This window comes from Excalfactoria chinensis, chromosome 1 (genome assembly GCF_039878825.1).
Source record: "Excalfactoria chinensis isolate bCotChi1 chromosome 1, bCotChi1.hap2, whole genome shotgun sequence".
In the NCBI taxonomy this organism is placed as follows: Eukaryota; Metazoa; Chordata; class Aves; order Galliformes; family Phasianidae; genus Excalfactoria; species Excalfactoria chinensis.
Window position 1 is genome coordinate 100846590 of NC_092825.1, and position 14689 is coordinate 100861278.

Consider the following 14689-nt stretch of genomic DNA (forward strand, 5'->3'; position numbering starts at 1 on the left):
GCTACAGACTGAATTTAAAGCAAACATTTCTTGTGACTAAAGCACTTCATGAAGGTTGACTTTTACATCATATTTTGACACTGCTACTTCTTACTAACTGGCGGCGGCTTTTAATGCTGAGATTAAAACTACACTTGTAAAAATATCTGTGATTCATAAAACCACATTCACTGTGATATCACACATTTTTCTAGACATGTAAACTTCTTCACAATTGATTTTTCTAGCTATTTTAACCAGGCCTGTACCTGCTTCACATTGCCAGAGAGACAAAGAGCATCCATAGAGGCCTGGGATTGAAATTTGAATTTGAAACAAATCTCAGAAGAAGTTCTTGCTTCTCAGTGGTGTCCAAGGACCACTGTGGTTGCTTGTCAGAACAATCTTGTTCAGAAGGACAGTATGTTAATACAGAACAATATACAAAACTGTTATTTTTCATATAAACTCTGACACACTGGCCCTCCTGAGGAATGTCAGCATAGCTGGATTTTGGTCACAGCCAACTGGCATAAATCTAATAAAACTCACCTTCCAGCTGAGCTGCAGCTGAAGAGGAGGGCTGAAAGAAGTCCTGTCCATGGAACATATCTTGATTAACTGAGTGGAATGAATTTTAGTACAAAACGGCATCAAATTTAGCACTGTCCTTATTTGTGTTTTTTCCTGATCTGATAGCTGGTATTTCCCCTCCTAGAATCTACAGCAAGGTTATTAGTGTTGGAAATAGATAAGAATGGTATGCTGGATTGTAACGGACCATTTATAAACAGCACATCTAACAGCCTTATTAATCTCATTTCAGTGCCCCAAAATTTGACACAAACCATATGCTTAGACTACTGGTTTGTTAAAGAAGATGACTTCCAAGTAACATTCTTCTTTCCAGTTTTTAAGATTTCCAGGGCAAGAAGAATAATTTTAAATCAACACTCTACAAAAGAGTATTCAGCTTGAGTCAGTAGATCTGAAAATACACACAAGTCTATGGTTGCCAAAGACATAGCCACTAAGAAGGTGGGATTTGCCTTGTTTTTACAGCATTTCTAAAGGCATAGTAACATTCACATATATATACATGTGATAAATAGGAGCTTTATTCAAGAAAGATGTTTGTGGTTAGCTAAGAAGTTCTCAAATTAAAAGATGTATGTGTAGAGAAACACCAGCTTCGGTTCTCATTTGATATGCCTTTCCTGTTCTTTTTTTTTCCTGAGCTATAAGGCAGAAACCTTGCCTTTTACACCCTTCATAAGACAGTTACCATAGCAAGCAGCTTTCTATTCAGAGAATTGCTGTGAGCTTGATTTTTGGCTCACGAGTGTGACATGGTGCTCGTTTGGCTTCCTGAGCACCACAAGACCAACCACACCTAGTAATTATTTTAATCATGCCTTCATTTTTACCTCCTGCCTGTAGCGCTCGGCTGACTTGGAACAGCTCTGGTAATTAGTGTAAAATTAAATGAGAAACAGAGCTGGAGCATGCATCATGTGGAGGCTGCAAGAAGGGCCAAGCCACCACACTTCGATTCATGCCACTCTCCTATCAAGCTTATACCACAAGACATGTTGACATCTCCTGAAGCCTTCACCAAAACACACCATCGGCCCAGCAACCACAAAACATAACCTGAGCAAAGCATGTTTGGACAAAGAGGTAACACTGTTTTTCCTATTCAGTAAGGACATATTCCAACAACATCACCATATCCTCATTTACAGCACCAGCTGCATACTCATTTTGCTTGTTGATGAGCGAACAAGTCAAAGAGATGAAGAGAGGAGGGGACAGGGGAATGTCTAATGAACACTAAAACCATACTTTATTTATGGTTAGCCCCCACAGGTCCCCTTTAGCATCTTGGAAACTTGAGAGGAGTGTAGAGTAAGCCCCAAAAGAGACACTTAAGTGCTTTCCTCCCCCTTGAGCATCAGCCGAGATTGAGAGAGGAAAAAATGGGGAGAGTAGCAATAGCCTCAGAGGAACAATGCATAAAGTGCTGGTTTCCCTCTCGCAGCTGATGGGCTGTGAGGAAGGAAGAAGAGGTGAGAAGCATCATCTCAGCCTCAGAAGAAGGGAAAAGTACAATTTTCTAATACTTAGTTCTTGAACAAAAGATGCAAGATCACCTTTTCTGTGAACTTAATGTTTGTTGTATTAAGACCTGGTCCCATGAATTTTTACCCATGTATTTATCCTAAGTACTGAGAGGGAGATGTCAGTTAAAAAGAGATATTTTACAGGTAGAAGGGGGAAAAAATGGAATTTAGGTTTAAAATGGTACCTTGAAATTGCTTTAACTTTTTTGACAACTTCAATTATGACCAAGGTAGCCATGAAAACGAAGAAGTCATATCTGAAGGTACACAGGCCATTACAAAGATTTTCAGCCTGCAGACATGAAGTGATTGAACAATTTGAGCAGAGCCAGGGATGTTAGGCTAGCACACACATCGCCCTTAGTAGGGCTGAGTGCAAATATTTGAAAAGTTCATACAAAAATACAACAGATTTCCTTGCACAGCATGTGAAATAGAAAGAGCTGCCATGGAGTCACAAAAGTGATTCCCATCATTTGATCCCTTCTGTTGACAGAGAGAAGGAAAGGTCTTAAAAACAAAAGCACAATTAAAAGCATTACAAGGAAAATGAAAATTCCTCAACAAATTCTGCTGCCGGAACAGCTCCTGCTCCAAAAATAACTATTAACAAATTCTGGCCAACTCCTGTTTCCTTTAATCACACCTGACACCAGCTAGAGAAAGACATGGGGTTTCTTGCAAGCTCAAGGAGGGACTTTCTCTTTAAAGTAGCAGAAGGTAAAGTAGAAATCCACTTGCATTCTTTTGTTTTGTACTGTCAGAAATTTCATACATGTTACTGTGTACCTGGCTGCCTCTTCACACATAAGAGTTTACAATATGCATAGCCCATTCAAAGCCATTCCCAAAACCTCATTATTATTTGGATGTTATACTGATTTATTCCATTTGTATAGTTTAGTAAGAAATCTGAAAATTGATATTTTTATAGAATTTCTAGTAGCTAAAAAATGCAATTCTCCCTAGTATGCTACTGCTCCTTTGAATCTAAAATCTTCACTGCTATTTGGGATCTTGTCAATCGTTTCCATTAGAAGAAAAGGCATTTCTTCTGCACACTTCTGCTAAGGAGATCAAGTGAACAGCAGATGGATCTGACACCGTTATACACACTCTTCCAACATCCGTGACCAGTCAGGAGCTCTGCCCTCTCTCAGCTTTCTCCTTGGACTTCCGAACAAAGGTTTCTCTAGTGGGTCTGCTGTTTTCTGTTTGTTTCAGAGATGCTTACGGGTGATGTACTTTTCATGGATAATCTGAGGCATTCAGAACCACCAGCCTACCCCCCCATGCAGGAACCCTTAGCCAAACCTTATTTTTGCCCTCTTGCTTCTCCCCTGTTTGACTCGTGCTATTAATGTCATGCATATCACCATGGCATGGGTCAGAGCTGCAGATTCACTGAAGTGCTGTGAGTGGGGCCAGTCCTGAGCTGGGGAGCAGGATGTGTGCGCTAAAGGGGCGTGGACCTCTTCACCCTCACCAGTCAGCCCAAGCCTGCTGTAAATGGGTTTGCTGCTCTTTGATTGGCATCATTACCTCATGTAATGTTGTCTAATTATATTATTGATTTCCCCCCCACACACCCGTTCTATTTAATGGATTCCCCTTCCAGTTCACCCTCAGTAAAGACACTGGCAAGTGCAGCGGATGGATCTCTGGGGAGTCTCTTCCAAACATGTGCTTTGCATGCAGCGTGCAGGTGTTGCACTCCACATTTGCTCCTCAGCTAGCCAGAAGCAATATTGCTTGGGAGACAGTGGAGAGAATAGGAGAAACCATGGTCCACTAACACATTCAGGCATGATAATTACAGCTCCATAATAACAGGCAGGATTATTACTGGGACCAGACTTTTTTTTTTGCTGTTTCATAATTCAGAGGAGCTGTCTGTAGAGCTAGGCAGGATATAGATCTCATATCCTGCAAAATTTTTAGTAATTTAAAAAATATTCTCATTGCACATTAGAAAACACTCAAGAATTTGGAACCAAAATCAGCATGACCATCTCACTGCATGGTGTAGCAGAAGACGGAAGTGAAGGCACTACAAAAGACAGTGCTAATGTGTTCAGTCACATAAGTGTCAGGAAACTCTGCCAGTCCTCTAGCTGTAGTACATGGCCTTCTAATACAAAAAGCCCTGCTAGAGCCCTGTGCTACACCTAAGCAAGGGCCATATGTTCCATTCTTTCAGCAATGCTGTTGTTTTGTCCATAGACAATAAAAATTTGGGTGTGATCGTCTTGCATTCCCAGAACCTTTATTTCTCCTCAACGAAGCAATTCCACTTGTATGTATGTTGGGTCTTATATGTGCTTAAGGGGCCAAAGCCATGTGCTGCTCCTGATACTTATAGAGATGTACTTTATTTCTTTTGAGAGCAGGTGGCAGAAGAGACAGGAGAGCTGATTTCTGGTCTCAGATGTTCTCAGAAGAAAAGTTTGCCTGTGACTTTTGTGAAAAGAGGATGGCACCCACAAACAATGCCTTAGAGTCCTGTACAGAGCTTTAAAATGGCCTCTACAATCACTTAGGAAAGGTAAGAGGAGAACTTGATCTTTTTTTTTCCAGCCCTCCCTATCAGTATTTGGAATGTTACTTTTCTCCTTACAGAAAATGCTGTCACCTTTGTTGGGAATTCATAAAAACCCTTGTGACTTCCAGCTGTGAAGGTGATTTTATGATAACTTTAACTTCTCCAAGCCAACTCATCTGGCAGGCTGATCTTCATTACAGAGTTCCTCATGGGTAATGAGCCTAGTTGCTTACTCTTAAATGGGTGAAGTGTCACAGATCTCAGCAAACTTGCAATTACACCAGCTCAAACCTGGAGATGACCCATCCTCATACCTAGTCAGAATCATACTGGCACCTCATGACTCATTCAGGACCAGCGTCTCTGACTACAAATAACACTGAGTTAGGAAAGGTTCTTGCCCTTATGGATTTGAAGCCAGACATTCAGGGAGGGCAGAAATGCTAACAGAGGATTAAAAGGAAGGTAACTGAGGACATATGACATTCAGTGGGCTCTGTTAAACTCTTACTCTCCAAACTATCTTTTTTACAATTGTATCACTTCGTATTGTTTTCCACAATATGTGTCTGTATGGGTCATATGGGTCAATTACCCGAAAGCCTTTTCCAAAGCTTGTGCGCAAGGAATCATAAATCATACTGACATTTTTACATCCTTCAGTCACAGCATGGATGCCCTTCTAGGACAAGCAGATGCCCTATCAACCACTTACAGAGCTTGGGCCTGAACAAGTCACTCTGCAGATGCAACATGGGCTTTCCAGTAGGCCCAGCAGTGGTCTTATCATCCCAGGGCTCCCACAGGCTCCACTTGATTCAATTTTGCACTTGTACTTCCAGTCAGAAGCTTTGATGTCACAGAGTAGCCAGTCCCGTTTGCCCACCTTTGTGCTCTAGCTAAATAATTTCTCAGAAAGTGTGAGGGGTAAGGTATCCCAATGCTGCCTCATCACCCTTATAAGCTGAATCCTCTCTGCCACCCTGAAGAAAAACTCTGAGAAATAAGGGCTACCTGAAAGCCTAATCAGGTTTGAAATCAGGTCATTTTACTTTACTTGGTATTAAAATTTCCCTTTGGGCCAGGAGTTTGTTGTTTAAGCATTTCCACTTGTCTAACTAGTCTCCCACTGGTCACTTGTGGTGCCTTGGAATATCTGAGCCATCCCCATCAGTAGTTCATATGTGAGCTAGAGAAGTCCTGCGCCTCTTGAACCAGCTGCTTGGCTCCAGGAAAACACCATGGGGAACCTGAAACGGCACCAGTCACTTGTGTATGGGTAGAGTATTCCTCCTTCACTGTCTCTGAGCTTACAAGCCTGGCATGTTTATTACCAGGCAAAGAGCTGGACCCTGCACAGCAACATACATATTACCTTATAATATGATAATAATTCCTGCTCTTTCCAAACTAAATATTTGTGGGAACTCCTAAAAAACAATCTTGGAAGAAGCCCTTTAAAGGTCCTTTATTGCCAAGCTGCTTGATGCACGACAAGACAGTAGAAACTTATATGCAACATCTAGCCAGATGTTCTCTACAACATTTGTGAAGCTGTAAGAAAGTCAAACCTGATTTTGCCTTTGTACAATAACACAGAAAGAAGTACTCTGCTGTTGGTTGATGCTATTTCCACATCAGACAATTCTGACTATTACATGTTAGGCAACAAGAGCCTTCCATCTGGGAAAAGAGTGCTTTTTAGTCAGGGATACTCCAACACTGCTTTGCCAGTATTCTGCTTCAGCTCCTCTTTCTTCTGTGTCTCCTGTGTCCTGAGCCAGACAGAGGTGTTGCAGGCACTAGGAGTGTTCTGGACTCTGTTACAAAGAAATGACAAATGACACATCATTGATTTATGCTTTTATTTAGTCTCAATCAGTGGAAAATAAAAGTGGTGCTGATGTGTCGAACAGCACTTTTGGCACAAGTTGTTAGGAAGTCAGGACTGAGGAAAGTTTGGGTAACATCCTGTTGGGTTTCTTAATCTACAAACTGTCTCACAATTGGTACTGTAAACATTTACTGGATATTTTCAAGAAGTAAACTGGCATCTTTTCTATGAAGATGTGTGAAGCCTTCAGACTAGGGCATGGAAGAAGACTGCTGAGGAAATATTCATCTTCTTAGCAGTAAATCAGGGTTTTTAAAGACCTACACATTTAATACAATTTGGCACATATTACTTAGTACCTTAGCATATCAGTTGACTTTGCTAACCGGAGCATGATATTAATTCTACCAAGCATTTGATTTCGTATGATGACAATGAAGTGAAATGCTGTTATTTACAAATGCCTTACTAAATATTTTATTTCATACCTTTGAGCTGCAACAAAAAATGGGGAGAGACTCACTCCAAAGATTAAAAGTACAAAAACTCACCCACCATCTGGGAAAAAGGTTACAACCATATCACAGAAAGGCTAGAAATAAAGACCCAGTGGTTTATTCCCAGACTTGCACAGCTGCCTTTCAGGGCTGCTGGTGTTTCAAGTTGCTCAGTGAGATGCTCTGAAATGAATGTTTATTTTCAGGCACATCCTCATGACACATGCATGTCAATTTATCCACTTTTTGACCACACCATAAGATAAAAGCATTGCATGAGACAGATGAGAGACAATTAGTAAGTGCTGGAAGTTGCTCTGGCACAGGTGAGAAGCTGGTGGAGGTGCAGACTTGGTTGGACTGTTGGGTGGATCCAGTGAAAGCAGACAGAAGACTGTGTGCACCTCCAGGAAAGGAGCCCATTTACCTTTCTGAACAACGAAGTCCTAGCCTGTATTTTTTCTTTACACTCACACTAAGTAAGGCAAGCCCTGGAATGATCATTTGTTGGATGGAAGATGTTTGTTTACAGTCTGTTTGGTTTAAGTGGTGTTTCTTCAAATTGTTTTCACCACAGAACATCACTGCCGGTTTGACATAGACAAAATACAGGGCACAGATCTGAACAGCTATTTTCTTTTTACAGCCTTGGCAATACAAGTGTAATTGATTAAACGTCTGAACTCCAAACCAACATAGACTTAGCAGCATGATGCCTCCTGAGGATGCTGGATTTACCCTAGGTTTTAAGAAGCAAGTGGGCTCTGTTTTCATTTCAAAGGGTGCTGGGAGAACCCTGGAGTTGCCAACAAATCCCTGCCTCCACCTTTCCTCTCCCCTTGTCCCCCTGCCCACACTGGCAGCCCCTCACCCTCACAACATCATTCAGTGCACAACTGTGTGTGAGCTCAGGCCCTCACTTGCTGTGATGTCTGCAGTCAGCATTCATTCACTTCACTCTGTTATGGAAAAATAATTGATTTGGTCTATGAGGAGGCAAGAGTTTCCTTCTCATTTCACAAGTGTTTGTTGTCTGTATGTTTATTGTTTTGCTTAGTGCTCCGGGAGACCCTACAGCCTGACCTAGCTGTAACCCTTGTTTCCAGTTTCTGACAAAACACTGTTAAATGGCTTATAACAACAAAAAAATAACAACTGATCCTTTTGATCCTTTTCATTTGTGTAAGACAGTGAACAGTCAGCTTAGCTATGACTCTGAGACTTCAGAAAGTGCCCTCACTCCATGACATCAAGTCCCTGCTGGGTCTGAAGACAACTGTCATGATACAATTTCCATGCACAGTCATTTTTTAGGACAGGAAAGGCCATGCTTCCCAGACAGCTGTGCTGAGACAAACACAGGGCCTAGCAACTGCTTTCAGGGCCCAGCCATTTCCACACTGCAGCACAGAGGCAGCAGGGGCCCAGCAATGGCATGGGTGTCTTCTGAGCAGGGGCTGAGTCCCAGATGAGCACAGGAATGTGCCCCAGGAGAAACACATGAATTTCATTAGTGTAGTCATTGCTCATGGTGTGGCCTGTTGAAGCACCTACAGGATGCTTCCTGGTCTAAGATCCTATTCTCTAGACCTCATCCCATTCTCAGCCACAGTTTCGATCTAAATATTTACATATGTATGCATCTATAAATGTATATGCACAACCATCTGAGACTTGCCATGGAAGAAATGAGGGGAATCTTTCCTGTTTCCGTATATTAAAAATAATATTGTGCTTTATATTGTTTTATTGAAAAGCTCCAATTGTCTTAATACAGCTACACCAACACAGCTCTTACGAAAATGTAGAGAGAGTGACCACAATATTTGTTCTTAAATCCAAGCTTCCCTCAAGGGAAAGCACAAAAAAACCCCAAACAAACAAACAAAAAACCTTCCACATTGGCTAATTAGGTAGACAAACCTCAAGCATGAAACTTGGAGGTGGAGCTCAGCACTGGAGTTTTGGTACAGGAGCCGGTATTTAGTTTAATTGCTGTTAATGCAGAGTTTCCTCCTCTTCTAACCTTGCTTTTGAGTGCTGTGGGGATGCACGTCAGAGCTGGGCTGGGGCTGGGGTCTATTGCTGTTGCTCATCCTTGCTCACAGTCTGTGTGGGTTTCAGATCCCTACAGTACAGTTACCATGCAGAGATCCCAGCCCCCAGGTGTAAAACACCAACTAGGAAGAACTGTATTATTCTGAGCCAGTAACCATGTCTTCCTGTGTTGGGAAGGTTTAACTCAAGTGATTCAAGCACTGTGTATGGAGTTTCAATTTTATTTTCAATCTGTGTGCATGTTTACTTTTTCAAAGACAGGTGATTTTTATTTGAAGCTGTTGAGAAGCAGATAAAGAGGTACTTTACATTAAATGGTACTTCTTTTTGTCAAGTGAAAGCAATAATATAGCTTGAAATGTAAGCATCTGAATTCTTAATTTCTTAAGTTATGAAAGATTTAATGATATCCTTCAGTATCACTGCATAATTAATTATTTTCTTTGCTATTATTTGTTGCACAATCCATTCAGATGGAAATTGGGATCAAGCTAAAATGCATATGGCAGCTTTTTATTTACTAGTTGATAATGTGTACTGGATGTAAATTGTGAACCTACTTAAATATTGTGTGTTTGAATCTGCTTAAGAAGAGATTTATTACTTGCAGTTGGTGCACCAAATTGGTAATGTTTACATCATTAGGTCCAGCATGTCTCACCTTGTCATGTAGTTTTTGCATTTTATGTAGTTTGGAAGAAGAAAATGGAATTTCTGCTTTTCCAGCTGACTGTTTCCTACAGCCCTCATCGAAGCCCAGGCAGTGCCACGAAGCAGAACTGCTTTCAGTCTGAGGTGTCAGCAGCTCCTACCTCCAAGTGCTCAGCCGACGGCTCGGCTTTTCTCATGTACTCACTGCAAGCACACTCTTCTGTCTATGTACATGTAGTTGCTAAAGTTTACCAGGTAACTCACTGTATTCAATCAATAAATGTACAAATGGGCAAATATCACTTTTAACATGCATTCGATTGCACATTTAATCCATTTTGTATTTATTTAATTCTTCCTGACTCTGTACAGGGATGCTGTGCACAAGCAGCAAAGTGGTCTTGCTCCTACACTGAAATCCAGATGTAGGATCCAACAGGATGGTAGAGGAGCTGAGGTATCTCACCATGCTTGATGGCCTTTGGCATGAACATGGCCAAAGGAGGTAATGCCTCTTTATGTACTGCAGTGAACAACAATAGGTCAATATCCTTAGTCACTCGTATAGTTCTTCTAATAGTTTTTGGCTGCTACTAAGACAAGTTTCAGGGGAAAAATAAGGTTAAGAAATCTTTGAGGAGGTTTTCTTAAGATGTCATGCTGCTATTTGCTATAATTTCTGAAAGCACAAGTCATCGTTTGGCCAGACACAGTTTTGCTAATTTGCTAATTTGAACTTGCTAAGAGAGAATAATTCCTACCTATTTATTTGTAAATAATGAGCCCAATTTTTATAAATAAGAAGGAGCTAGGCAAGATTTTCCTGTTTTATCTGTAATTAAACCTTTGCTGAATACTAAATATTTCCTGAAAATGTCATGACTGAAAAAAATTGCTACTGACTTAATCAACAGTTGTCATCCTTTTGGCCAAAGACACTGGCCAAAAGAAACCAGTATGCAATCATTTCTGATAAAGCACCTGAAGTTGTGCAGTGTTGATTTCTAAAGAGGAGTAGTGGACCAAAGCAGAGGATCTGAGGGGGGGCTGTGAAAAATAAGGGGACAGACCATCTTTAGCAGGGTCTGTTGTGACAGAACACGGAGAAATGTTTTCTAACTAAAAGAGAGGACAGTTAAATTGGATAGAAGGAAGGTTGCCCAGAGAGGTGGTGGATATCTCATTTCTGGAGACACTCAAGGTAAGGCTGGACAGGGCTCTGAGTTGATCTATCTGTAGGGATTGGACCACATGGCCTTCAAAAGTCCCTTCCAACTCACACAATTCCATGATTCAATGATTCTATGTCCAGTGTTCCACAGTTTCACACAACCCTCTGAATTCCCATTTCAGCTGCTCTTCTATTTCCAAAAGTAATAAAAGCTGGATGAGTTAAATTGAGAACAAATGTGTACACCTAAGATTAAAATATCTATCTGGTGGTAAAAGAGTGGCAGGGTGTCAAGAATGTGCTTCTTCACCTGTATGCTTGACTTAGCTCCAATGAGACCTTGCCAGTCTTTTAGGAAGGAAAATCTAAAAGAAAACATCATGAGAAACTGTGTCTGACATTTTTCTTTTTGAAGTGTTTCTCCAGAGCCAATTCAGAGTTCAGCAGTTTCCAAGCGCACATGAAGAACCAGCAGCCTGATGGATATAAGAGAGGAGAGCCGAAGGCAAGATGGCAACACTTAAATATGTGGTTTGAGTGAGTTCAGCGTTAATTTAAGGAACTGTGGTCATTTCAGACAGAGAGAGAAAGAAAAAGGAGTGGTGAGTGCTGCAGAGATAATTATTCTAAAAGCTAATTCATGTATTTGCTAGTATTGGAGAAGAGACTCTCACACTTCCAAAGAAATATATCTGAATTGATTATTTTGTGTGCTTTTTCCAGTCTATGTGTGGCAGAGTATTAAAGCTCAGAGATTCATGATCCCATCTAAAAGATACACTGTGCTTTCCCAGAGGTGCTCTATCAGAGCACGTCTGCTGCAAGGCTCCAGCCTGGCAGGCATGTCTCGTCTGTCAGACACAGGTGGAGAGGAGCAGGTTGATCTTCCCAGTGAGAGAGCAACCTATAGAGAACAAAAGCAAAACTGTCTCATTTTGGGCTGTCATTGTGAAAGCTGCTAGGGCTGAGAGCCCCAACATGCTATCAAAGAAAACAAATGAATTGGCTGTACACTAAGTGAGCATACGGCTGTGCTGCTCTAATTATTTGAGAATTTGGCCTTTCAAAGTGCTGTATGTTATTTCTGAAGTGGAGACTTCTTCATCTTTGGCATTCTGCAAAACAGTCTATATGGTAAGGGCACTTTGATATTCATATGAATTGTGTTGTTTAAACTAAGTACGCAAGAATACATGGTCAATAGCCATCATGTTTTAATAGCAACAGTTCATGGAAGTAGCATTAAACGGAACAGAAATCCATTTAAAAGCTTCAGAGTTGCTTTTCCCTACATGCACACACAGTGCGCTGCTGCTGGGCAAATAGATAAATGCAACCCGTTGGACCTGCAAATCAATTTCTGCATTGTTAGAGACAAGTGAAAATGAGTCTTTTGCACTATTGACCTCAGACAGGCTGGGCATCGGTAATAGCAGGTCAGCCCACTGCTTCCTTTATGGCCCAATGCTGATAACCCTGCTAAATTATCTCCAACTGAAACCTGGAAGTTGTGGCTAGCAAGAAATAAGAATCACTAGGGTTTCCCATGTTCTCCAATCATGATGAAAGCAAAGGGTGACAAGTTCATGACAGACTACAGCATGGTCATACCTACTGAGCACTGACAGGCAAGCTCCAACAGGTTTCAATGGTCACCCAAAGGCTTTACTTCTCTCAGGTGTCCATCCCGGCAGTACAAACACCCTCACCCTGGTTTTGGGTACTTACAGCTCAGTGGGTCCTGTAAGCTGGTGAGTCAGTCTCCTCTGTCTGCTGAGTTTGTTTGTCTGGCAGCAGTAGCAATGACTGGTGGGTGCTGAGGCCCTGAGGCTTTTCCTTCCATTATGAGTTTTAACCCTCTTCACTCTGGGGTCAGATGATTAGCAAGCAGGACACTGGTCAGGTGGTCCCTTCTGAGATGTCAGCACCCAAACTGGAGGGCAGAAGCAAGACCCAGAAATGGGATGACAAAGTGCACAAGTGGCCACAGAAATTTTCCGAAACTTAAAAACCTTCCCACCAGAAGATATTGTAAAATCACATAGAGCTCTCTGTCCTGGCACAGGATTCACCAGAAGCCAGCATCTGGAATGCTGAGCGGCTTTGAGGAGAAAGATCTGTTTCACAGAGCTGAAAACAGGAACCTAAATTACCAATTCTGAATTTACATCACTGCAATGAGAAGAAAATACTCTACTAGGAAGTATAAGTAGAACAGGCTGCTGAGGGAGGTGGTGGAGTCACTGTACCTTGAGGTGTTCAAGAACCATACAGATGTGGCACTGAGGGATGTGGGCAGTGGGCATGGTGGAGGTGGGCTGATGGTTGGACTATGTGATCTTAGATTTCTTTTCCAACCTTCATCATTCTATGGTTCTAAAGCCTCTATAAGCTAGCCCTTTGTACGGGTGACCATCTCCATACTTATATAGGGAGCACAGCCTGTGGAGGATGAGGTGAGGTTAGTGCAGCCCTGTTTGACTGCTAAGAAAATGTACAAGGCCTCAGGTTGTTTAAGCTAGAGAAGGCTAGAGGGAAGGATTACCAGCAGCAAGCATGAAGGCTTCTGTAGGGAGGAGGACAGTAATCACAGAATAGATACACTTTCCCAAACACTGTGGACAGTGCACCACTATGAGGGCTCAACTGAGCTGGACCAGACTCATCATCTCTGAAGGCTGTTAGGAACAGACTGAAGAAGTACCTGTCAAGAACAGCACAGCTCTTCTTGGCAGGCAAAACTTCCAGTCCTCCTTAGCCCCCTTTTTTCTACCAGGACATTTACAAAACACTGCTTTGAAAACTCAGCCCTGTGACTAATTGTATGGGTTGCATCTCCAGTAGTCACAGCAGGAAACAAATTTGCACAGTGTGTATATTGCTACTCTGGGTTTGCACAGTGTTGGATATTCAAGTCCTTTCTTACTACTATGCAAAGCTTTGAGGTGGAAGGACAAGTCAGCATGTAATTCTGAGTACGCCTCTTCCAGAGAGATGAGACATTGATGGTCAACTGAGAAAATAGGCAGAAAAACAGCTGCATCATCCCAGCCATATATTAAATAGTACTTTTCTTCATTTCTACATTGTGCTTTATTCTCCCTTTCCTTTATCTATCACTTTAGAATTTATTTTCTCTTCACTGAACTTAGCAATAACTCCTAAGAGGCCAAAATCAGATATTACCTTGACTAGGCTTCATGAGTCTAAAACCACCACAAAACTACTCTGTCTGTGCAGGCAGGAAGGAGCTTTTTCCTGGCTAATGTAGAACATCTCAAAGAAAAAAAAAAATTGATTTGAATGAAAAACAAATCAAAACAAAACAAAACTACAGTATGCTATTAATTGGCGCCATCCAAATGCCGATGTACATTTTGTCTTTGTGGTGGAGGGCAGGCAAGTGGTGTAGTATGTTAAAATATGTCTGTATCTTTCTCTGTAAATAAATTGTTTAGGGTTCTCAGATTTCTAGCTAAATGGTTATGAAGTTTATCAGGGCTTGCAGATAGTGTTGGTTCAAAATACGATCTTGCAATTATCACTCAATTACAGTCCTTCAAAATCAGACGGCAAGGCACCATTGGCACAGCCCCAGGAAAACATTCTGTACAGAGATACTAATCAAGATGCTGCTCCTAACAGCTAACATGAAATTCATTTTAATACACTCTGTGCTGAGCAGTTTGATGCTGTCAGATCAATTCGCTCCTTTGATTTTGCAAAGTCCTGGTGAATAAAATGTAAGCTAAGGCTCTGCTTCATTCCAGCTATTCCATTATTTACTAGTGTGTCAGAAGATTTCACAACTGATCTTTAATGGGAGGATTAAAG